Source organism: Erpetoichthys calabaricus, chromosome 13 (assembly GCF_900747795.2).
Source record: "Erpetoichthys calabaricus chromosome 13, fErpCal1.3, whole genome shotgun sequence".
NCBI lineage: Eukaryota > Metazoa > Chordata > Cladistia > Polypteriformes > Polypteridae > Erpetoichthys > Erpetoichthys calabaricus.
The window spans coordinates 87,655,773-87,682,623 of NC_041406.2; the positions used below are offsets into that span (position 1 = coordinate 87,655,773).

The 26,851-nt window shown below is 39.6% G+C and overlaps 1 long non-coding RNA gene across 1 annotated transcript in view; it reads left to right on the plus strand.

Annotated features, from left to right (window-relative positions):
* Positions 1-18,977: 18,977 nt before the first annotated feature.
* The window catches only part of LOC127530057 (uncharacterized), a 530,810-nt gene continuing 522,936 nt past the window's right edge, over positions 18,978-26,851 (plus strand). Inside the window, exon 1 of the long non-coding RNA XR_007936592.1 lies at positions 18,978-19,017. This is a non-coding gene — a long non-coding RNA (uncharacterized LOC127530057). The remainder of the gene's footprint in view (positions 19,018-26,851) is intronic.

The window sequence follows — 26,851 nt, forward strand, 5'->3', positions numbered from 1 at the left end:
TAAAATTAAATATACCGTATATTTATTGTATTGGTACTTCCAACAAAATGAGTGTTTAACATTAAAAAACATACTGTACGGCAAAAATTAATCAACGCAAATGTTTGAACGATATAACATGAGCCTTGAATCCTGATGCTCTGTATATTCAATTAATTATCATTATTATTCATGGTATTCATATTCAAAATCCGTAAAAAAAAACCTACTTTCTCTGTGGCTCTTTTTCCGGTTTTCGCCGCCACCACTTGATCAGGACACCATGATGTCCTTACATTGATGGATTAAAGGCCAGAAGTCCACATGACCGTCATCATCAAGTTCTTCCATGTGAACCCTGAATACCATGAGGACTGATTGAGGTCATTGATGTTAGGTAGAATGCCTAGAGAGGGCTGGGTGGTCTCGTGGCCTCAGAACCCCTGCAGATTTAATTTTTTTCTCCAGCCGTCTGGAGTTTTTTTTGTTTTTTCTGTCCTCCCTGGCCATCGGACCTTACTTTTATTCTATGTTAATTAGTGTTCCCTTATTTTAATTCTTATTTATTTTGTCTTTCTTCATCATGTAAAGCACTCTGAGCTACGTTATTTGTATGAAAATGCGCTATAGAAATAAATGTTGTTGTTGTTGTTAAAAAACACCAAAATTTCATCATATAAATGATACTCAACTGGTAAACCATACAGACGAAAATTACTACGAATGATTTATTATTAATCAAGAGTTCAACACAAACATTTGTGAAATTTCTTTGCAGAGAATGGAGCTGATATATATACGCTTTTACATTACGTAGTGCATGAGATCTGTACACTGTGGCATTTGGCTCGGGGCTTATGCCCAGCCGGGACGCCTGGAAGGACCGGGAGAGTGATTATACCTCCCCTGGGCCACGAGAAGGCAGCCGCCCTGGTCTGTATGGGGGCCATGGGAACTGAGCATGGAAGCTCAACCCTGTTAGGGCCCGTGGCCACCATGGGGGGGGCGCCTGGAGGATTGAGGAACCCTGGATGGCAGCACTTCCGCCACACCCAGAAGTGCTGCCGGAAAGAATAGATAGATAGATAGATAGATAGATAGATAGATAGATAGATAGATAGATAGATAGATAGATAGATAGATAGATAGATAGATAGATAGATAGATAGATAGATAGATAGATAGATAGATAGATAGATAGATAGATAGATAGATAGATAGATAGATAGATAGATACTTTATACCAGGAGTGCTTCCGGGTGCTCATGCGGCACTTCCGCCACACCAGGAAGTGTCGATGGAAGATCGTCACAAAGCACCTGGAACACATCCTGGGCGTTATAAAAGGGGCCGCCACACTCGGGAGGAAGACAAGCGGAAGTGATGCCATCATGGCGGAACCAGAAATGAGGTCATCAATAGGGAGCCGGAGATGACGTCATCACAGTAGGACCGGAAAGTGGCATAATCCTTAGGAGCCGGAAGTGACGTCATCATTAGGAGGCGGAAAATCACGTCATCACTTCCTGGTGTGGCGGAAGTGTCGCAGGAAGATCATCAAAGGAAAACCAGAGGTGTAGCTAGGGTTTTCAGAGCCCAGGGACAGCTGAAGATTTCGTTCCTCCTCCTGTTTGCCAAAATGCAATGGGGAAGTTTCGTAACATCAATTTGGTGCTATCTATCCGGGGACAGATGTACCCCCTTGCAGCTACGCCACTGGGGGCAACTGGAGCCCATCCAGGTGGATATAAAAGAGGCTGCCTTCTTCCAGTCATGAGCCAGAGTTGGGATGAGGGAGACAAAGCTTGACGAAGAGGAGTGGTGGAGAAAAAAGAAGAGGAAGAGTTTGGTGTTGTGTTTTTGTTTGTGGGACTGTGTTGTGCCTGTGGGGATGGGAAAGGCATTGCCCACAGGCGAAGAAATTGAAATAAAACATTTATTTGTTTTATCAGTGTGCCTCCCACATCTGTCTGTGTCGGGTCAGGCGCCAATATAGTGCCTTTTTGTTACAACACATACAGGCACGTGAGGTTGTAGAGGTGACCGTGATACTAAATCAGAGGCGAATGTCAATGCCCACTTGTAACACAATAACAATTATTTATAGTTTAGTATAGTATAGTATTTATTTATTGACAGCAAGTCACAACAGACATAGATTAGCATGGGGCCCCTATGCTTGTGGCAACTGCCCAGTGTGCCCTGCCTGGTAACGAGATCGGCAGCTGCGATTGGCAAGTCTGACATACCCAACAACCAGAAGTGAAGTATTGTGACATCGACTCTAGAAATTTACTGTATTCTGTGCACATGACAATAATGACAGGGCGGACACAGATTTGTATTTTATTCATTTTGTCAGCAACTCGATGATCCAGACAAAGGCCAGCGGGATGGAACTATCTAACGTTTTTAAAGACACAAGTGAACAGTGCGTTTTGAGCTTACCCCAGAAAAGCCTTCAATGTGACTATCAATCCCAAAGATCATCCCAGCATGCATCATTTTTGCATGTTGTTTTCAATATACTGCATTATATCTGTTCAGCCTTTTTTTTCTAATGGACTAGCCCTCCTAAAAGCGCTTATGACTTTTCAGACTCAAACAAAGCTGTCAGGGCTGAAAGCTTCCACGGCTAAACAAAGTGGAATCCTTACACAAATGTCATTGTGCTGGAATAGCATTACATCACTTTGCTTGCTCCAAATGCATGCACGCAAACGAAAGCGCCCCCCAGCAATGCTAGGCCCTTTCATAAATGTCATACAGCAAAAAAAAAAAAATGGTCCAGCGTCCGATTCTAGTCAGTGTGTGCGATTGTGTTTTCAAAGCTGTGTATGGAACGAGTGCGTCTCAGCAAAACCTTTTCTCATAGAATGAGAATGCGGCACAAGCAGAAGACAAGAGATGGATGCAGACGCTCACTTCCAACGAGCTGGTGGAATATAAAAGGCAGGACAGAAAAATCCCTAGAGACACGATCATAGCTAGAAACATCTCCGGAGTGAACTTTAAGAAGGAAACGGACAAAAAAAAAAAGCTGAAAAGCTGAAAGAGGCAGCTAATATAACAGATCTAAAAATAATCTCAGAGAAACGTCACATTATAAATCACCACTCCGTCATTCTTAATGCTTTTAGAAGGGATTGAAAAACCACCTGGAATAATTTAAAGTAAAAATAAAAATAACAATGAACAATTATTAGAGTAGAATTAATAAAATAGACTGTGAATTTCCCCGTGGGATTAATAAAGTATCTATCTATCTATCTATCTATCTATCTATCTATCTATCTATCTATCTATCTATCTATCTATCTATCTATCTATCTATCTATCTATCTATCTATCTATCTATCTATCTATCTATCTATCTATCTATCTATCTATCTTATCCTGCCTACTATACTAAAGTCTATCTATCTATCTATCTATCTATCTATCTATCTATCTATCTATCTATCTATCTATCTATCTATCTATCTATCTATCTATCTATCTATCTATCTATCTATCTATCTATCTATCTATCATATAGTGCATTTCTCTATCTATCTATCTATCTATCTATCTATCTATCTATCTATCTATCTATCTATCTATCTATCTATCTATCTATCTATCTATCTATCTATCTATCTATCTATCTATCTATCTATCTATCTATCCTAACACAAGTTAAAGCATCTCTAGGAAGTGAAATAAGGACACTCCTTCAGACCACCTTTAAAGACAAGCTGAAACCACCCGAAGATCAGACTTTCACTACACTTGTGGTGTCTCCAGTAGGAGATTGGAACAATAGTAACACCAACAGATTACTTTCGACAAAAGATCTGAGAGACTTGCCCTTGCACACCATCAAAGGAAAACAGCTCTACAGGATCTGCGGAAAATAAAGAATCAGGATCAACTGAAAGCACTGAAGGCCGACACACCCTGGAGGACGAAGATTGCCATTCCTGAAGGAACACTGCCAGCCTGGAGAGCGCTATATAGACCACCATTGACCAGTAGGGTAGGGGATTTACAGTGGAGGATATTGCATTGTATAGTTGCTGTGAACTCCTTTTTATCAGTAATTTGTCCAGGGGTTTTAGATACCTGCCCTTTCTGTGGGTTAAAGGAGACTGTATTTCACTGTTTTATGTTTTGTGAAAGATTGGGGGCTTTTTTTAAAATGATAAAGCAGCTGATTGAGGGTCTGGGGGTCTGTTATAATAGGATGGTGTTTGTGTTTGGGGTAAAGAGCTCAAACAAAACAAATACAAATGTTAACCTGGTTAACTTTATTTTAGGACAGGTGAAACTGGGAATATGGAAAACCCGGAAAAATAAAGTTAAGGGAGCAGGCAACACAGACCCCACAGTATTATTTAAAATGACTTGTAAAAGTAGAATAGAAGTGGATCTGAATTTTTATAAATCTACTAGAAATCTTTCACAGTTTAAGGATAAGTGGTGTGTAAATAATGTATTGTGTAATTATGACAATGATGAACTGCACTTTGTATTCTAGTTATAATTTGATTATTAATAGAATATGTATGAGCAGAAATCTATATAGTTTTTGTAATAAATGAGTGGAATTGTGGGAATGGAAGGGATGAATGAAGGGGCGAGGGTTTGGGTGGGTATTTATAAAAAAGGGATGGACTGGGGGTATTTAGAAGTTCAAAATGTGATTTTATTATAGTTTTTTTTTTGTGTTTTTAATGTATTTCATACTGAATTTAATAAAGTTGTTTTTAAAAATAAAAAAATATCTATCTATCTATCTATCTATCTATCTATCTATCTATCTATCTATCTATCTATCTATCTATCTATCTACTGTATCTAGTTACAGTGGCACAGCTCCAGCTGGCATGCGCTCATATCCCTGGTCAGTTCTTTGTATGTGTGGTGTTTGCATGTTCTCCTTATGTCTCTGTTGGTTTCCCCCCACATTTTGACCAATAACTAATATCGAATGCTAGGAATTGGGTAGCATGTATTGGGTATAAAAATCCAATTGTGTGTAGTGCCATTAAGTGTCATAATTTTTGAAAATGCTCTACTTAACCTGGAACTGATCCATCTTGGGTGTGACATTAATCTGCATCCAGCCTTGCAAACAGGTCCTCCAAGTTACTTTCCATCATGCTGGAAAAGGCATTGTTGGCCACCAAACTGTTCTTGGATGGTTGGAAGAAGTTGCTTTCGGTACCATTCTTTATTCATAGCTCGGGATTGGGGCATCACCAGTACAGAGCTCATTCAGGAATGGCAGCAGGCAGGTGTGAGTGCATCTGCACACACAGTGAGGTGAAGACTTTTGGAGGATGGCCTGGTGGGTGTCAAGAACGGCAGCAAAGAAGCCAAGAAAAACATCAGGGAGCTACAGACTGATATTCTGGGATTGGACTGCCAAGGACTGCTGAGGTGAAGTCATTTTCTCTGATGAATCCCCTTTCTGATTGTTTGGGGCAAAAGAAAAGGTCAGCAGCACTACCATCAGTCCTGTGTAATGCCAACAGTAAAGCATCCTGAGACCATTCATGTCAGCCAAGGCAGTGGGCTCACTCACCATTTTGCCTAAGAACACAGCCCTGAATAAAGAATTGGACCAAAACATCCTCCAAGAGCAACTTCTCCCAATCCACCAAGAACAGTTTGGTGACCAACAATGCATGATGGAGCATAAGGCAAAAGTGAGAACTAAGTGGCTCAGGGAACAAAACATCGAAATTTGTTGTCCATTGCCAGGAAACCCACATTGAGAACTTGTGGTCAATCCTCAAGAGGCAGGGGGACAAACAAAAACCCACCAATTCTGACCACCTCCAAGTATTGATTATGTCAGGAATGGGCTGCCGTCAGTCAGGATTGGGCCCAGAAGTTGATGGCCAGCCTGCCAGGGCGAATTGCAGGGGTCTTGAGAAAGAAAGAAGGACCAGCACTGCAAATATTGACTCTTTGCATAAACTGAATGTAATTGTCAATTAAAGCCTTTGAAAGTTCTGAAATGCTTGTAATTCTACTTCAGTGCACCATAGAAACATCTGACAAAAAGATCTAAAAACACTGAAGCAGCAAACTTTGTGAAAACCAACACTTGGGTCATTCTTAAATGTCTGGTCACGACTGTATACACCTAATCCATCGAAATCTTTTCTTATCTCCATTCTGCATGAAAACAATGAGATTAAAAACTTTTCTTGGTCATCACTACAAATGGCAGAGAGCTCCTCATGTTTTCTAACGTTTATTTTCATAGCTCATTTCAACCCAAACAAACTGAATAAGCTTGTTTTGCCTGAACATATACAAAATGTTGGTGTCCACAACTCACATTTTGCATTAAAACATCACAAAAAATATTTAGTTCACCTGTAAGTGCATTTTGTATGTCTAGTGTATCCCATAGTATTGAATTAAAACATGAATACTGTCAAAGCAAAACAATGTAATTCCTAATCCAAAGATATGACTTATTCATTTGTCATTTTGTTCCATGTCACTGTTTCACTTTATTCACACGTCCAGTTACATGTGTGATGTGTTTTTGAGTTAGTCAGATGACTGGCACTGAGGTGTATGGTGGAGTGGAGCCACTGAGGTTCACTCTCATGGAGTCATTTAAATGTTCATCTGTCAGTCGTGTTCTGAACTTTGATTTCATGACATTCATGTCAGACTCACAGAGGTATGGAGACCCAAACAAAGCAGACATTTTCAGATCTGCTTAGTGAAGATTCATATAGTTATAGATAGATAGATAGATAGATAGATAGATAGATAGATAGATAGATAGATAGATAGATAGATAGATAGATAGATAGATAGATAGATTTAGCATAGTTGGCAGGATTAGACAGACAGACAGACAGACAGACAGACAGACAGACAGACAGACAGACAGACAGATAGATAGATAGATAGATAGATAGATAGATAGATAGATAGATAGATAGATAGATAGATAGATAGATAGATAGATAGATAGATTTAGCATAGTTGGCAGGATTAGACAGACAGACAGACAGCCAGACAGACAGACAGACAGACAGACAGATAGATAGATAGATAGATAGATAGATAGATAGATAGATAGATAGATAGATAGATTTAGCGTAGTTGGCAGGATTAGACAGACAGACAGACAGACAGACAGACAGACAGACAGACAGACAGACAGATAGATAGATAGATAGATAGATAGATAGATAGATAGATAGATAGATAGATAGATAGATAGATAGATAGATAGATTTAGCATAGTGGCAGGATTAGACAGACAGACAGACAGCCAGACAGACAGACAGACAGACAGACAGACAGACAGACAGACAGACAGACAGACAGATAGATAGATAGATAGATAGATAGATAGATAGATAGATAGATAGATAGATAGATAGATAGATAGATTTAGCGTAGTTGGCAGGATTAGACAGACAGACAGACAGACAGACAGACAGACAGACAGACAGATAGATAGATAGATAGATAGATAGATAGATAGATAGATAGATAGATAGATAGATAGATAGATAGATAGATAAAGCTGTCTTTCAGTCTGCTGGTACGTGTTTTTATGTTTCTGTACTGCTTTCCCGAAGGAAGTGGTACAAACAAGTTCATTTCCCAGATGGGTGAGATCCACAGCTATACATTTGGCCCTCTTCTGCACCCTTCCAGCGTATACAGAGTCCAGGTCTAGGAGAGGACTTCCCATGATCTCCTGTGCTGTTCTCACCACCCATGCCAAGTCCTTCCTGTCCTGTGCTGTGTCGCTGCCGTACCACACTGTCATACTGTGACAGAGAATGCTTTCTTTAACAGATCTGTAGAAGTCTGTGAGCAGCCCAGAGGAGAATCTAGCACGTGTCATCTTCCTGAGGAAGAAGAGTCTTTGTTGGACCTTCTTTACCAGGTGAGATGTGTTCAAAGACCAGGTCAGATCTGAAGTGATGTTGATACTCAAGAACTTGATATTGTCCACACACATTACAGCCTCCTCATCTATGAATATAGGAGCATGTTATCTGGCTCTACTAAGCTCCAGAAATGCTGAGAATGCTGTTTAACTGCACATTATTTTGAAGGTTTACTAATATATAATATATAAAATCCAATGTCTCTCTGTCTGTATGTCTGTCTGCTTTTCACGAGAGAACTACTTAACGAATTTAGATATCGGGTTCTTTGCTATAATTTGCTTGAACATTCCGTTTGATTTTGTGACTTCTCTCATTTCGCTATGTGTCGCTTGTGGTACCGATTTATTTGCGTGAATCCGAGATCCATGCAACGGGCCGAGAGGAGGGGCCTTCCTCACTCACTTGCCAGCTTCAGGCCGTGTTCCTTAGCTCCGCTTAGCTAGTAAACGAGATAACAATTGAATTCAGCTTTGTTTGATATTTAAAATAAAGTGTTACTTAGGTCTTGATGAGTTTGATATTCTCTTAAGTTTATGCCACATTGAAAAAGTAGACTGCAATTCAGATTGTGGATCGTGATTTGAATTTTGTGTAAAGATCGCCCAGCCCTAATTTGACTAATCAAGTTTTCAGATTTATGTAGGATTCATTAACCCTTTGGCGAGCTACTTGGAAAGGGGTTGTGAGTGACGTGTTGGACACCCCTGCCTTAGAGAGAACTTCATCCCATCACAGAGCACATACAGACATGAAGTCAGGTCAGAGCTGCCATTTAGGATGAAGGAGGAAGCAGGAGTACCCGGAGGAAACCGACAGAATAGCCCACTGTACTGCACAAGGAGGAAGACTAGAATGAGAGCTGAAGCCAAATCCCTGGAGCCGTGAGGAGGAGAGCTAATCCCTGTGCCTCAGCCCCTTCAACAACAACAACATCATCATTACAGTAATAATGATGACGACTGATTCAAAAGAAAATAGCTCCAGATCAGTTGCCATGTTCCTGGATGCTTTTCACTTATTCCTCTATGGTCTGGTCTGCCCAGTCAGTTACTAATTTAATGATATCAGCTCATCGGTAGCTTAAATGACATTACTTATCAATTTAAAAGAAACTAAATTGCATATTAATATAATTTACTGATCATACAGCTCAATGGCTACATAAATGGAAAGAAACAGAGAGCAATTTTACAACAGAATGCAATATTGTGACTAGTTACTGTAAGTACAGTACATAATGAAATAACAGAGGGGCAAATAAGCTTGGCAGCAGAAAGGACAAAGTGACAAAGAAAAGGAAAGGGACAGAGAGAGAGAGAGTGGTGCTAATTATACATCGGGGAGATGTGAGCTGCTGGTGAAAGTGTCTGTTGACACACACAGAAGGGAGGAGGAGCTGGATTTATATCATGCCAAAGCTCGATTCACCATGCCACACCAAGGCCTGACTTCACTGAAAGCCACTGAGAGGAAAAACACTCTTGGCATCTTCACCGGAGTGGGTGTATTCATTAGTCTGTTACAAAAGGTCATGAATGCACACAATCACACACTTTGGTTGTTATTAATTCATGGTTCATTGGTTCATTGTCTTGTTCTTTTTCCACTTCTGAGTAAATCTTCTAGCAGACTTTGAGTCATTTCAAAGTCTACAATTCAAGTTTAAGGTTCTTATAAAATACTAGCTGTGTAAGCCCCTGCTGTAAAAAGCCCAGGCTCCTAGAAACCATGGATTCTGGGAACTTCAATCAATCAATCGTATCGGTTGTGCATCAGCGGTTAAGTGAGGTTTTCTTTTTAGTTTTGTCGACCTGCTCACCTCCATTGTCTATCAGCAGCTAAGCAAGTTTCTCTGTACTTGGAGGTTTTGTTTTGCCGATGTGCTTGCCTCGCTAGTGTATCAGTGGCTAAGTGAGTTTCTCTCTCCTTGGTGGTTTTGTTTTGCCGATGTGCTCACCTCTGTTGTCTATCAGCGGCTAAACGAGTTTCTTTCTCCTCGGTGGTTTAGTTTTGCTGATGTGCTCACCTCTGTTGTCTATTAGCAGCTAAGCGAGTTTCTCTCTTTTCGGAGGTTTTGTTTTGCCGATGTGCTTGCCTCGCTTGTATATCAGTGGCTAAGTTAGTTTCTCTATCCTGAGAGGTTTCGTTTTGCCGATGTGCTCGCCTCCATTGTCTATCAGCGGCTAAACGAGTTTCTTTCTCCTCGGTGGTATAGTTTTGCCGATGTGCTCACCTCTGTTGTCTATTAGCAGCTAAGCGAGTTTCTCTCTCTTCGGAGGTTTTGTTTTGCCGATGTGCTCGCCTCGCTAGTGTATCAGCGGCTAAGCAAGTTTCTCTCTCCTCGGTGGTTTCGTTTTGCCGATGTGCTCGCCTCCGTTGTCTATTAGCGGCTAAACGAGTTTCTCTGTCCTGAGAGGTTTCGTTTTGCCAATGTGCTTGCCTCGCTTGTGTACCAGCAGCTAAGTGAGTTTCTCTATCCTCTGTGGTTTCGTTTTGCCGATGTGCTCACCTCCGTTGTCTATGTAGCAGCTAAGTGAGTTTCTCTCTCCTCGGTGGTTTCGTTTTGCCGATGTGCTCACCTCTGTTGTCTATTAGCAGCTAAGCGAGTTTCTCTCTCTTCGGAGGTTTTGTTTTGCCGATGTGCTCGCCTCGCTAGTGTATCAGCAGCTAAGCGAGTTTCTCTCTCTTCAGTGGTCTCGTTTTGCCGATGTGCTCGCCTCCATTGTCTATCAGCGGCTAAGCGAGTTTCTCTCTCCTCAGTGGTTTCGTTTTGCCGATGTGCTCGCCTCCGTTGTCTATTAGCGGCTAAACGAGTTTCTCTGTCCTGAGAGGTTTCGTTTTGCCAATGTGCTTGCCTCGCTAGTGTACCAGCAGCTAAGCGAGTTTCTCTATCCTCTGTGGTTTCGTTTTGCCAATGTGCTCACCTCCGTTGTCTATGTAGCAGCTAAGTGAGTTTCTCTCTCCTCGGTGGTTTCGTTTTGCCGATGTGCTTGCCTCGCTTGTGTATCAGTGGCTAAGCGAGTTTCTCGGGGTTTCACTTTGGTGACAGAGTCGCTTTCTTTGTACTTCATGCTGTAACCTCGTACTTATGGGTCGGACACACTGACACACACACACTTCCACGCGTAGACGTTTATATATAAAACAAATAACATTCTTTAGGTTGTATGGCACCCCCCAGATGAATGTGTTATAATTCTCGACAGATCTCAAGTCCCAGAAACTTCCAATATGCCCACTAGGGGGTGATTCACTATCAAACCCTGTTCTAGTAATAAGGACTAATGCAGGACCCTTATAAAAGAAAATGATTTATTTCTCACAGGAATGTTCTGAACAAAAAGCAAGCTCTATGGAGCACAAATGGCAAAAAGGAGATGTCTGAAATTACAAGGCAATTGAAGCAAACAACGTCCCAAGGCATACATACATAGACAAAATCAAATACCGAGAATAATGTAAATAAACTGAAGTAAAATCAATACAATCAAAATAATTAAAAATGAAAAGAAAAGACACAAAACAAGGATTTGAATGATGCCACTCCCTGGCTGAAATATAATGCAATGACTAAAGAAATTGTACTATATATATATATACCCGTATAATATTTCCCAACTGCAAAATCGATCAGAAAGAACAGACATGTTCACACGACTGAGTCCAAAACAGAGCTGGCTATTGTCTTAAGATGGCAGTTTTTAAATGCTCAAAGAGGATGTAATGTCATCAGGATAGGAACTGGAAGTGACGTCTTTGGTTGCCCCAGAACCAGGCGGGATTTCCTGAAAATGGTCTGCAAGGAATTGAGAGAGAGAATCAGTGCACTTCACCACCCCCTGGTCCGTCATGGAATTACTGTACATCTATTCAGGCCCTTTAGTTGTCCCCTAAACACATATCTGTGGAAATATATATATGTATATATCTGTGGTGGGCTAGTGCCCTGCCCGGGGTTTGTTTCCTGCCTTGCACCCTGTGTTGGCTGGGATTGGCTCCAGCAGACCCCCGTGACCCTCTAGTTAGGATATAGCGGGTTGGATAATGGATGGATGGATATATATATATATATATATATATATATATATATATATATATATATATATATATATATATATATATATATATATATATATATAATTTATGGTAGCCAGGTGAGGGAATTACAGATTTTCCAAAAATCAAAAGAGAAAGTTTGGGGCACCAACCAGGTTGCATCTTTTATTGTTCGCAGACAAAGAAAAAGTAAATAAAGGAAGTAACACTCAATGCCGTGTATCCCGTATGGGATTCCTCTCTCCACGGGAGCCTCGTCCTGCTCCCACTCCCGACTTCAGCTCACTGATTGTATGGAGTCGGCCCCTTTTATTTCCACCCGGATGTGCTCCAGGTGCCTGATGATGTCCTTCTGGCAACACTTCCTGATGTGGCGGAAGTGCTGCTCTTGCACCTGGAAGCACTCTGGGTGTCCCTGGAAGGATTTTCCTCCATCTTCCCGGGTGTGGCAGAAGTGAACATTTCCTGGGTTCCATGAGGTTCGGGGCGCCCCCTGGCGGTGGCTACGGGCCCCAACGGGTTTGAGCTTCCTTGCTCCTCTCCTGTGGTCCTCTCCCAATCCAGGGCGGTTGCCCGCTAATGGCCCGGAGGACGAATACGCCACCTCCCAATCCTTCTAGGCGTCCCAGCTGGGTCTGTCTCCTAGCCTCCTGTGACAGTATGCATATCTATGTTGTCTGTTTACTTCATTAGACTCACTGTGTTTAGCTTCAAATGAAACATTATTAAAGTTGGTCACTTGATTCAATTTCCTGTTCATTTTACTCCACATTTGTTAGCGTACATAATAAATATTCTATAAGTTAATGTACTTGATTATTCTATTGATCTCCTGTGGAATCACTAAAGTGAAAATGACATGAAAGCACTAGATGGAGCGCTCCATACCGATTTTGAAATGTAACGATGCTGTACTTCTGATTAATGATTAGTGTCCTGGCCGTGCACTTACAGTAAATTGACTGACATGTTTAAAGACGTGAGTGTGGCCGTGAGTTTTAATCTGCCCAGTAATGAACTGGTGTCCCACCCAGTGCTCCTGGATTGTGTTCTGTGCTTTCAGGGTGCGACGTTCCTAAATAGAATTTTCTAAGTCATGCCTATGTTACACTTTGCTATGAAAGTCTTATTATTAGTAAGAAGTTGTTCTTTGAACTCACGTACATTTTGTTTTCGATGTCCCTGTCACCCGTTACCCAAGGGTTAAGTGTCATTTGTGTGAGCTGTTGAGTGTGCGACTCTCCTTGTTTACTCCTGTAGTCAAGGTGTCACAGAGATACAGTAATCCATTTATTAGAACACTCAGTGACTGTTCCATCTGTGCGCCTTTGAGAATTTCTGTGTATCCCCCATGGAGACTCTTAACGACATTCTGTAGCCTAACTTTGGCTGATGGTGCTGGAGCTCTCTTGTTATTTAGATTGTTCTTAGCTGCTTCAAAATGTTGCTAAAAGTCAAATGCCATGTGTTGTGATGTAAGATTTTGCATATAACTTGATAAATATTTTGTATGTCTTTATTTGTAATTTAGGCAAACAATGTAATTTAGTGTTACATTAGTGAGTGTTTACCCCCCCCCCCCCCCCTTTAGGAATGGGTCTCTTTGAATTTTATGACAGAGTTGGGGGAGGCTGCGGTGGGTAGGCATCCTGCATGGGATTGGTTCCTGACTTGTGCTCTGTGTTGGCTGGGATTGGCTCCAGCAGACCCCCGTGACCCTGTGTTCAGATTCAGCAGGTTGGAAAATGGATGGATGGATGGATGGATGGATGGATGGATGGATGGATGGATGGATGGATGGATGGATGGATGGATGGATGGATGGAGTTGGGGGAGGATATGCTTTAAACCAGTTTGGCGAGTGTTTCTCTGCTAAAGTCTTTCAACCCCGGCAAGAAAGCCATAAAGACATATGGTCTTGGGGGGTGGCAGGTTTTAAGATGTTGTATTCCCCCATTGGTCTGAAGTATGGCTGTTTGGAATTGGCTTCTATCAGAAGCTTTTAAGTACCATGATGTCCTATTGGCTGTAGGGGTTGGACAGAGAATCTATAAATCTGCTTGTTCAACCACATTCTCTCTCTCTTACTAACCTCTGATCATGAAGAAGCTTATCTCTCTTACTAACATCTGATGAAGACCATCACACCATGAACTGAAAGGACAACACAATGGAGACCACAGCTCGGTAGCCATTTTGGAACAGGCATACAGCCTGTTCTGAAGAAAGCTGAGCAACAATGATGCCTTAACTAGAGACATTTTAAATAACTAACAAGTCTGTGTGCCTCCTGAGACTATGCATCACCATTTTATCAGGTTGTATGGTTGCCAATATTCAAATGTACTTTGCATATTGTTATTATTTATGATTATTATCAATAATACATTATTTTATGTGTAACTTAACTCCTGCTTGTCTTTTTACTACACCTAATTGCCTGAGGTTATAGATATAGAAGGGAAGGTGGGGATAAGTTATATACTATAACTAGCCAACCCGCGGTGTAGCATACGCCACATAATTATGTATTGATGGGTGAACACTTCCTGAAAGACACAGTTGTCCAAATGGGGTGGGTTTGAGGATACGACTGTAGGTGAATGAAAAGATGGATCTCTGGAGAAGGCAACATACAATTGTCCGTGACTGACCATTGGAGGTCTGCCGTCGCACGCTCATTCAGCGATTAACATCCGCGACAAACAAACTGTTTTACACGCTGCATACAGCGATTCACACCCGCGACAAACATGATTTTTCTTAGATGGTCCTGTTGCTTCCACCCTCGCACTCGAAGCATACACGCTGCCTGGTCATGTGCCCGCTCGCAAGTGCAACTCACAGAGACCCGCCCACCAACTGTAAGACCATGGGATACCCCTCGCAAACTGTTTTACACGCTGCATACAGCGATTCACATCCGCGACAAACATGCCTCTTCTTAGATGGTCCTGCCGCGTCCATCCTCGTTCTCGAAGCATATACACCGCCTGGTCATGTGCCCGCTCGCAAGAGCAACTCACAGAGACCCGCCCACCAACTCTAAGACCATGGCGTGTAAAACAGTTTGCGATGGTGGACGCGGTCGTGTGTCGTAACCGAAAAGAATAATGAAAAGTCAAAGTGGCATTTTATCGCTACAGCACAATCGTTACAAAATACGTTCCAATAGATGGCGCACTGCAAACATTAGTGCTGAGTTCTAGTTGATTACTTAGGTTTCAATCAGTCTTAGATGGGCGAAATATCACAGCTAGTTTAAAAATATTTTAGCAAAAAAGTGTCTGTTTGGTACCTTTTGAGCATATGACTGCATAACTGACTTATGGGTTATGTAAGAGGAGTTTTTTTTTCTTTTATCACATAGCCATTGTACGGTGTTGGCCACTATCAGCTTGTATTATGTCATAAACTTCGTTATCTCTGCTCTGCAGGAAAACATGAGATTGCAAACTTTTCTCAGCCTTCACTACAAACTGCATGGGGTAAGACCGTTATGAAAAAAATATCATTTATGGGTGGCATCACATCTTACTTATTACCAATAACACAGACACAGGTGCATAACATAAAACTCCATTCATTGCTTTAATTCCTTCCTTTTATTCTTCTCCAATCATCTGCATCTAGCCCATAATTCCCATTCCCTTCAACTCAGACACCACAAGCAGAGTATATCTTTAAAAGCTAAATTTAAAAGTCCAATGCATCCACTCTTCCTTTATAAATAAATAAATAAAGGTAGATAGATAGATAGATAGATAGATAGATAGATAGATAGATAGATAGATAGATAGATAGATAGATAGATAGATAGATAGATAGATAGATAGATCCTAATTTTAGTATAGTAGGCAGGATAGATACAGTAGATAGACAGATATAAAAGGCACTTCATACAACGAATAGATAGATAAAAAATATGAAAAAGCACTATATACAAAAGATAGATAGATAGATAGATAGATAGATAGATAGATAGATAGATAGATAGATAGATAGATAGATATGAAAGGCACTATATAATAGATAGATAGATAGATAGATAGATAGATAGATAGATAGATAGATAGATAGATAGATAGATAGATAGATAGATAGATAGATAGATAGATAGATAGATAGATATGAAAGGCACTATATAATAGATAGATAGATAGATAGATAGATAGATAGATAGATAGATAGATAGATAGATAGATAGATAGATAGATAGATAGATAGATAGATAGATAGATAGATAGATAGATAGATAATCATTTGTTATGAAGTTTGAAAATGACAGAAAGCCAGTCCCAGGACACAAAATAAAAGCCATAATTATGAAATAATAATAATAATTCATTACATTTATATACTATGCTGCTCTGCTTTCCTGTTTCGGTTCCCAAGCACAGCGTCCTCAAACTGGCCACTGGCAGAGGGACAGTCACCGCCTCCCCGCTCAGCACTCGCGCTTGAAGGGGCGCTGCCGTGTGATCCTCATTTCGCAATTAGCCATCTCAACGGTGCTTCATTCTCTAATTAAACGGGTTGTCATCAGGCCCTCAACACGTTCACTACTTTCATGGTCTGCAGTGGGATTACATTTCAGTGAGTCGCTGGTTATTTGCTTAAAACGGCAGCGCGCACAAGCAGTGTGGCATCTAAAGTTAGAATGTGTGCAGAGCGCTGCGGTCAGAAGTTCTAATTCAGACAAGCAGCTAACAGCTCAGGCATCGACAACTCACAGAAGATACAGCATATAAAGTGAGACGAAAGAGAGACAAAAGACAACGCGTGAACACGATAGTAAAACAAAGTTTTGTATAATGTAATGTGCATTTTTTGAGTTATAAGCCGTTTCTAGTCAGTCATTTTGTAAACTGCCTAGTATTCCGTTTCTTGAGAAGAGAATGGAGGCCAAATGGAAATGGATAGATAAAGTAAAAGAAAAAACTGAAGCAAAAGGGCTTGACTGGCGAGATGGTGTAGGACCGAGCTGTATAGAGAAAGACGATCAAGTCCATCGACCCCACATAGAAGAAGAAGAAGAAGAAGAAGAAGAAGAAGAAGAAGAAGAAGAAGAAGAAGAAGAAGAGGAAGAAGAAGAAGAAGAAGAAGAAGAAGAAGAAGAAGAAGAAGAAGAAGAAGAAGAAGAAGAAGAAGTTTATTCAACTTTAACCTTAAATTCTCAACAATCTAAATGACCCGGACAGCACACAAAGCCGACTTTCCGATTAACAAGCAAACTGAGAAATCTCATCTCTTTTAAGGACGAACGTCTTCAGTGTAAACTTAAAGCACCAGCAGAGGGCGCACCAGCATAGAGTCTGTCTCGGAGACTCAGTGAGGAAGTGAAGGCTCAAGTCAAAGCAATGTTCAGAGATAAGATCAAGCCAGTCCCATCCTGCATAACTCTAAGCATTCTGCATTTCCTCATTCTGATTACAACAAAAGCGGTGCACACACATCGGTCCCCGAAAGGTGGAAGTGTCTGTGATCTGGTCGATGTCTGCACAACTGTATTCCAAAAGGACACTGAGATCTGAATTCGTTCAGCAAACGTGAGAAGAAAGGGCCAACTTTGGTCGACTCTCTAATCAAAGAGCTTTTGGGGGGGGGGGGGGGGGGAGTATTATTTTAAGCGGGCTCCTGTGCTTTATCTCACAGCAGGTGTGTCAGCTCACCACGAAATCTCGCTGGCCTAGAAAATGGCTTGTAATGGAAAATACCTGTTTGTACATTAAAAACAAGTAGTCACAAAGCATGGGTTAAAAATAAATCAGAAGCTGCCGCGTTGAGAAAACAAGATATCAGTAACATTCGTGAACAAATAGCAACATCTCATTCAGTTAAGTGGGAATTATTCAGTCCAGCTCTACCATCTGCTGTACTTGTGTTATAAAACAGAAGCCCGCTTCAGGTCAAAAAAAGAAAAATACATCAACTCTCCGTATGCCAAGTTTATAGCAACTGTCTTCTTAACATACAGTAGTTGGAGATATCTGGCAACTGCACGTTTCGTATATTCTGGAACAAAATAAAATAAAATAAAACACAAAGTGTCACTTTTATAAAGCTGACTTCAGGGAAATAAATATTATAGTAACCTAACAATGCCGAACAGTTTCTAACTGGCTAAATGCAATCTTGGACTTGGGGGGGGCACATAAAGTAGGAACCAACATGGCTGGGGCACCAGCCCATCAGAGAACCTACTTATACACACAAATGCATTCACACACACAGCCAATAACACACTCACACACACACGACTAATTTAGAGCTGGCAATAACCCTAACATGCATTTCCTTAAGGATATAAGAAGAAAAACCTACAAACTTCTGCCAGACAACCTCTGAGTGTAGGATGAACTTGATTAAGTGGGTTTGATAATGGACTGATTGATATATTGTCTTATGTTATTCATCCATCCATCCATTTATTATTCATTCATCCATCCTTCCATCTATTATTATCTTACATTATCCATCCATCCATTATCCAACCCACTATATCCTAGCTACAGGGTCTCGGGGGTCTTCTGGAGCCAATCCCAGGCAACACAGGGTGCAAGGCAGGAAACAAACCCTGGGCAGGGTGCCACCACAGGGCACACACACGCACACACACCAAGCACACGCTAGGGACAATTTAGGATCGCCAATGCACCTAACCAGCATGTCTTTGGACTGTGAGTGGAAACCAGTGCACCCGGAGGAAACCCACGTAGACACGGGGAGAACATGCAAACTCCACGCAGGGAGGATCCGGGAAGCAAACCCAGGCCTCCTTACTGTGAGACAGCAGCGCTACCCACTGCACCACCTTTCCATCCATCCATCCATTTATTATCCATCCATCCATCCATCCATCCATCCATCCATCCATCCATCCATCCATCCATCCTTCCATCTATTATTATCTTATATTATCCATCCATCCATTTATTATTCATTCATCCATCTATCCATCAATCTATTATTATCTTATACTAGCTGTGTAAGCCTGTGCTGTAAAAAGCCCAGGGTCCTAGAAACTATTGAAATCATCAGAAAAAAAAATTGACATGTAGAGGTAATTGAAAGGAACTGCTCTGGGCGTCTCTCTCCTAGGAGGATTCGTTTTGCCGACGTGCTCGCCTCACTTGTGTATTACTGGCAGGAGGAAAAGTAAAAGGGATACCGTTGTGGAGACTGGCTCGGACACAGACAAGCAGACACGCTCATGTCACCCAACACACGTTTATTTACTCTACTACTGTATTTACAAAGTCCAAGTGCCACAAACCCCAGTCTTCCCCAAAGTCCAGGCCAACCACTCTGCCTTTTCGGACCGCCTCCTTCTCTCTTTCTAACACCTTGTCCTGCTTCCACCCGACTCTAGCCTCGAATGAAGGGAGGCAGCCCCTTTTATCTGTACCCGGATGTGTTCCAGGTGTACACCGGCAATCCCGCGGACACACCCCAGTGTGGCGGAAATGCCGGCTGTCCTCCCGGAAGCACTCTGGGTGTTCCCTCTCTTCTTCCCCCCAGAACTTCCTGGTGTGGCGGAAGTACTGGGTTCCAGGGTTCTTCAGGCAGGGGGACGCCCCTGGCGGTGACCATGGGCCCCTACAGGGTTGGGCTTCCAAGCCCTGTACCTGTGGCCCCCAATACAACCAGGGCAGATGCCCCCTCGCAGTCTGGAGGAGGAATGAGCCCTCCTCCTGTCTTCCTGGGCATCCCGGCCGGGCATGAGCCCTGTCCGGGTGCCACACCATGTTGCTGATGTTAGTGGCTACGCGACTTTGTCTTTCTTCTGAGGTTTCATTTTACTGACATTCTCACCTCGTTTGTGTTAGTGGTTAAGCGAGTTTTCTGTTTCCCCTGACGTGGATCCCTTAGCCCGACTCCACCTCTCACTTCTGGGCTAGACAGACACACACACACACACTTCCACACATAGACGTATATATATATAAAATTATCCATCCATCTATCCATGGATATATTTTCCCTCCATCCATTATCATCTTATATGATCCATCCACCCATCCATTCATCCATCCATTATTATGTTAAATTATTCATCCATCCATTATTGTCTTATATTATCAACCCATCCATCCATCATTATGTTATATTATCCATCCATTCACCTATCCAATATCATCTGATATTATCCAGATCCATCCATTTTTATCTTATATTATTCATCCATCTATCCATGGATATATTTTCCATCCTTTATCATCTTAAATGATCTATCCATCCATCCATTCTTCCATCCATTATTATATTATTCATCTATCTATCCATCCATCATCCATTCCTCCACTATTATGTTATTTTATCCATTCACCCATCCATTATTATCTGATATTATCCATCCACCCACCCATCCATCCATTTTTATCTTATATTATCCAACCATCCATCCATGGATATGTTGTATTATCCATCCATCCATTATTATGTTATATTATCCATCCATCCATTATTGTCTTATATTATCCACCCATCCATCCATTATTGTTTTATATCCATCCATACATCAATATATTATTATCTGATATTATCCATCCACTCACCCATCCATCCATTTTTATCTTATATTATCCAACCATCCATCCATGGATGTGTTGTATTATCCATCCATCCATTATTATGTTATATTATCCATCTATCCATTATTATGTTAAATTACTCATTCATCCATTATTGTCTTATATTATCAACCCATCCATCCATCATTATGTTATATTATCCATCCATTCACCTATCCATTATCATCTGATATTATCCATCCACCCACCCATCCATCCATTTTTATCTTATATTATCCATTCATCTATCCATGGATATATTTTCCATCCTTTATCATCTTATATGATCCATCCACCCATCCATTCATCCATCCATTATTATGTTATATTATCCATCCATCCGATATCTATCTATCTATCTATCTATCTATCTATCTATCTATCTATCTATCTATCTATCTATCTATCTATCTATCTATCTATCTATCTATCTATCTATCTATTTATCTATCTTTCTATCATCCATTCCTCTACTATTATTTTATTTTATCCATTCACCAATCCATTATTATCTGATATTATCCATCCACTCACCCATCCATCCATTTTTATCTTATATTATCCAACCATCCATCCATGGATATGTTGTATTATCCATCCATCCATTATTATGTTATATTATCCGTCCATCCATTATTATATTATTCATCTATCCATCCATCATCAATTCTTACATTATTATCCTACAAAACTTTTTGAACGTCCCTCATACCAACAAGCCAAGTAGAAACATAACAAACTGGAAAGGTCTGGTAACAAGTAAGCAGGTAACGCTAATGAAGTAAGGATTCGCACTGTGTACCAATCAGCAGATATTCATTTATTGTAAAGTGCCCTGCACCGAGTGCAGGCATAGAGGGCTGCAGCAAGTTCTCAGGTGAAATACAAGTTGATCTTTTTATAAATTACTAAATACGTAAGGAGGACACATACAGTAAAGACACAGGACAGCCATGGGACTATGAGTGAGGCCTTGCAATGTTGTTATTATTATTAATATTATTATAACACACTGGTGAGGCCTCATCTGGAGTGATGTCTGCAGTTTTGGTCTCCAACCTACAAAAAAAAAGACATTGCAGCACTGGAAATGGTCAAGAGAAGAGCGACTAGGCTGACTCCAGGGCTACAGGGGTTGAATTATGAGGAAAGATTAAAAGAGCTGAGCCTTCATAGTTTAAGAAAAAGAAGATTAAGAGGAGACCTGACTGAAGTGTTTAACATTATGAAGGGAATTAGTCCAGTGGATCGAGAAGGTGACTTTAAAATGAGTTCATCAGGAACATGGGGACACAGCTGGAAACTTGTTATGCTGGGTAAATTTCACATAAACATTAGGAAGTTTTTATTTACACAGAGAACGATAGACACTTGGAAAAAGCAACCAAGTAGTGTGGTAGACAGTAGGACTTTAGCGACTTTCAAAACTCGACTTGATGTTTTTTTGGAAGAAATACGTGGATTGGACTGGCGAGCTTTGTTGGGATGAATGGCCTGTTCTCGTCTAGAGTGTTCTAATGTTCAATGCTCTATTATTATTATTACCAGTAACGGCGCACTGCTTTAATGATAACGTGCAGTGAGTACACTTGACTTGAGTATTCCTAGTTTTCATCCTCTTTCTCTGCACGTTTACCATTCATTTGCTCAGAGGTTGATGCGCTTGCTGCTTCCTGAGCAGCTCTTCTTTCATCACCCATAGCGGCCCGCTTCTTCTCTTCTTCCATCGGCATCTTTTCGCGTTAAAACTGATTAAGTCAGTGTTTGTGTTGCAATTACTTAGTATGTTTTCTTTAACTTTTCACTTAAGCTGGCACTTAAGTCTTCAATCTACCTTAAGAATGATTTGAGATATGAAGATGTAGGGGAAGTGACGGTGAAGGTGATAGGGAATGAGAATGGCGCCCGTACACACACACCGCACGGCCACCCTGCTGGCTGCTGCTAAGAGTTGATTCTACAATTCAATAAAATAAAAATAAAAAGAGGAATATAACCTTGGAGGTCAATCATCACCCCGAAAGCGGATAGCAGATGTCACATAGTATATGTGTACCAAATTTCAGGTCAATAGGTCAAACGGTTTGCAAGCTACAGGTGATTTAAAATCCTGGACAAACAAACTAACAGCCACGGTAGCATAATATATATAAAGATTATTATTATTTTATTGTTTTCTCAAGATAACAAAATGATTTTCTCAAGATCTGAAATAAATGAAATTTTGTTTTGAAAAGCGATCTCAAAAAAGCAAAACTTAGCTTTTTTACTTCATATAATTGAGTGATTTTCTCAAGATCCTGATTACATGTTGCCTGAAGAAGCAGCCTGAGTTGTCTCCAAAGCTCGCATACTGTAATCTGTTTAGTTAGCCAATAAAAGGGGTCATTTTCCTTGACTTCTCAAGATCCTGAGAAAATGATACTCAGTTTTCTGAAGATAACAGAATGATTTTCTCAAAATATCAAAAAATAATATATGGAATTATTTTCTCAAGATCTCAAAAAAACAAAACCTGCTTTCGACCATGTAATCCAATGATTATTTTTTTTATGTTTTTTTTTTCATTTTTCTGTAAATGAAATGATTTTCTCAACAATCTTGAGAAAACAAAACCATAACAAAATGATTTTCTCAAGATCTCAAAAACAAAAAGCCATGTTTTCTCCAGATATTGGAATTATTTTCTCAAGACCTTCAGAGAACAAAACTTTATTTTCTCGATATATAATCTCCACATAAAAAAACATCAAGATATAAAAAAATCCCTGCTTTCTCCATATAATGGAACTATTTTCTAGAGTTCTTAAAAAGCGGAATATTGAAATCTCAAAAAACAAAAATTTATTTTCTCCAGATAATAGAATGATTTTTGCAAAAGAACTTGAGAAAATGAAACTTTGTTTTCTCAAGATGATAGAAGGATTTTTTCTCATGATCTCAAAAAGTTAAACTTATTTTCTCCATATAATGGAATAATATTCTCAAGATCTCAAAATCATAAATTATGTTTTCTTCATATAATGGGATGATTTTTTGAGATCTCAATGATCTGAAGAAAACGAAACTTTGTTTTCTCAAGATAACAAAATAATTTTCTTAAGATTTACAAAAAAAGCTATGTTTTCTCCAGATAATGGAATGATTTTCTTGAGATCTTGAGAAAATTAAACCAAGGTTTCTCAAGATAAACAGAATCATTTTCTCAAAACCTCAAAAAAATATCTTTCTCCATACAATAAAAAATTCAAAATCTCACAAACCCTTGTTCTCTCCATATAATGAAACTATTTTCTTGAGTCCTCAAAAAAACAAACTTTGTTTTATTGAGATAACAAAATGTTGAGATCTCACAAAATGAAGCTTTGTTTTCTCAAGATAAAAGAATTATTTTCTCAAGATCTCAAAAAAATAAAACTTTTTATCTCCATATAATGGAATTATTTTTTTTTTTTTGAGATCTCAAAAAAACAAAACTTTGTTTTCTCAAGATAACAGAATATTTTTCTCAAACTCTCAAAAAAAGGACTGTTTTCTCCAAATAATACAAAAAACCCTCAAGATCTCAAAATCCCTTTTTTCACCATATAATGGAATTGTTTTCTTGAGATCTCAAAAAATTAATCTTTGTCTTCTTGAGATAACAAAACGCTTTTCTCATGATTTCAACAAAAACAAAATGTTTCCCAAAGATAAACATATAGTTTAACATTGAGCTTGCTGGATAGTGTGTGATAACTGGATTGGAGGACATTCTGCAAAGAAGAGGCAGGAGACTCCAAGGAAGGGGAGAAAAGCACATTTGGCACATGGATGGCTGTCTAAACTCACAAAGTAAATGGATGCATTGATGGTTTCTCACGCCATATGATCTGAACACCAGAGAACTTCACTAATAGTAAACTCAAAGACATTGCAGCGACTTCATAAGTGATGTTAGTGAATGGGGCTGGGGAGGCTGCCGGAAAATAATTAGATCAGATCTCTCAGTATTAAAAATGTGCCTACATTAGCCATTGCTGTTTGACATAAAGCAACGCAAAGCAGACGTGGAACAAATCATCCATCACGATTACACCTCTAGCAGAAACACATGATGCAAACAGGCCTACGTCTGCGTACATATCACGGGAGTTTTCATCAGCTGCCATCATTGCTTTTATCAGTTGCTGTCTTGTGTTAGCAAGCACACTGGGGACAAAGGTTAAGTTTCCTTTTTTTGAGATCTCAAGAAAATTATTCTGTTATCTCAGGAAAACACAAACAAGAAAAAAATGATAGTGCGTGGTTTGAAACTCATTAACAAAAGTGGGCACCAACAATAGTGATCCATTAATTAATCATCTGAACCACGACCAGTTTACAATAGTGACCAGCAGCAGCTCAAGGCAATTTCAATTAAATGGACATTAGTGTTTCAGGGTTGCGTTCATCTGAATTTAAACACTGACAAGCTGCCTTGTTTTTATAAAATTTATCTGCACATCGACATCAACTGAAAACTCCAAACTGGGGGTTGTGAATGTGCCTGTCCTCTGGTGGATTTGACATCTATCTATCTATCTATCTATCTATCTATCTATCTATCTATCTATCTATCTATCTATCTATCTATCTATCTATCTATCTATCTATTTCAGTGGTTCTCATCACTGGGTGGAACATCTTTGGGATGTGACAAAAGAAACAGAAAAAAAGGTGAGCAGTGACCAGGCTGGACTCTGAACCTGTGTAGTGGCAGTACTTACCATTGTACCACTGTGCCATCATAGGGCCATCGATTTTCATTTTTTCTGTTTTTATTTCCCCTTAAAGCACTTCCAAATACATGTTCCAAGTTGTCCATTCATTATGCATTTACTGTAGATACACATGTTCTTTGCAGTTTTCAGCTTGTTCTAAAGGAGATGACTAATACCCATCTAAGTCATCCTCTACATGTACAGTAACTAGCTGTAACTAAAACAGTAACTAACTAGTAACTGTGCTACCCTTCTAAGATGGGGTGAAATCTAAATAATCAACATAGACCTGAGTGTTCACATTTGCAATGCACCCTGCAATGCATGTTTCTCTGTTATATGCCATTTCGTATGGGATTTGTAAAAGCATTGTTGATGTTTGTGATGAGCCGTCTGTTGGAATGACAAATGCAATGCAGTTTATTACTAAAAATGTTCGTGGTGGGCCATCTTTTGGAATGACAGAGACACAGCAACTGGATAGACACACAGATACTTATCCTTTTATTAAGGTTTATATTTATTAATCTTCATTCTTCCTTATGTGAGTGGTGGATTTTAAGGACTGCATACTTTAAAAAAAGACAAAGATATGAAATAGATGTTGAAAGGCACTATATTAGATAGATAGATAGATAGATAGATAGATAGATAGATAGATAGATAGATAGATAGATAGATAGATAGATAGATAGATAGATAGATAGATAGATAGATAGATATGAAAGGCACTATATTAGATAGATAGATAGATAGATAGATAGATAGATAGATAGATAGATAGATAGATAGATAGATAGATAGATAGATAGATAGATAGATAGATAGATAGATAGATAGATAGATATGAAAGGCACTATATAGAATTAAGGAACAGACATGAAAGAAAGATATCAAAGGCACTACATTAGATATTTTATTTTTTAAAATAATTGTTCAATCAAGTAAGAAAAAAGACAAAAACTTCAATTAACACATTTAAGATGCCTTTTAAAAGAAAAAATACATTTCCAATTGTTTTTTTTAATAATTTCAAACAAATTCCATAACCCACTCCATCCCACTTTTTACCCCACACACTTATTATCATATAAATACATCAAAAACAGGCATTTATTCTTCCAACTTCATCACTACAGTAAACACCTCCTACTCCTTACATACATACAGACAATGTCTGATATATTGGAAATAATTTTATTACCACCACTACTCCCCCAGTACAAGCCTCCTACTCTGCACATACATTCAAATGATTACTTAAAAATATTCAATAACATCGTGGCTAACAAACATTAATTTTAAGCATATATAAAAAGTAATGATTACAATAGATAGATAGATAGATAGATAGATAGATAGATAGATAGATAGATAGATAGATAGATAGATAGATAGATAGATAGATAGATGTCAAATCCACCATGGAACAGGCACATTCACAACCCCTAGTTTGGAGTTTTCAGTTAATGTCGGTGTACAGATAAATTTTATAAAAACAAGGCAGCTTGTCAGTGTTTAGATGAATGGTACAAAATGCACCACATCATAGTTAGCTAGATATAAATTAATGAAT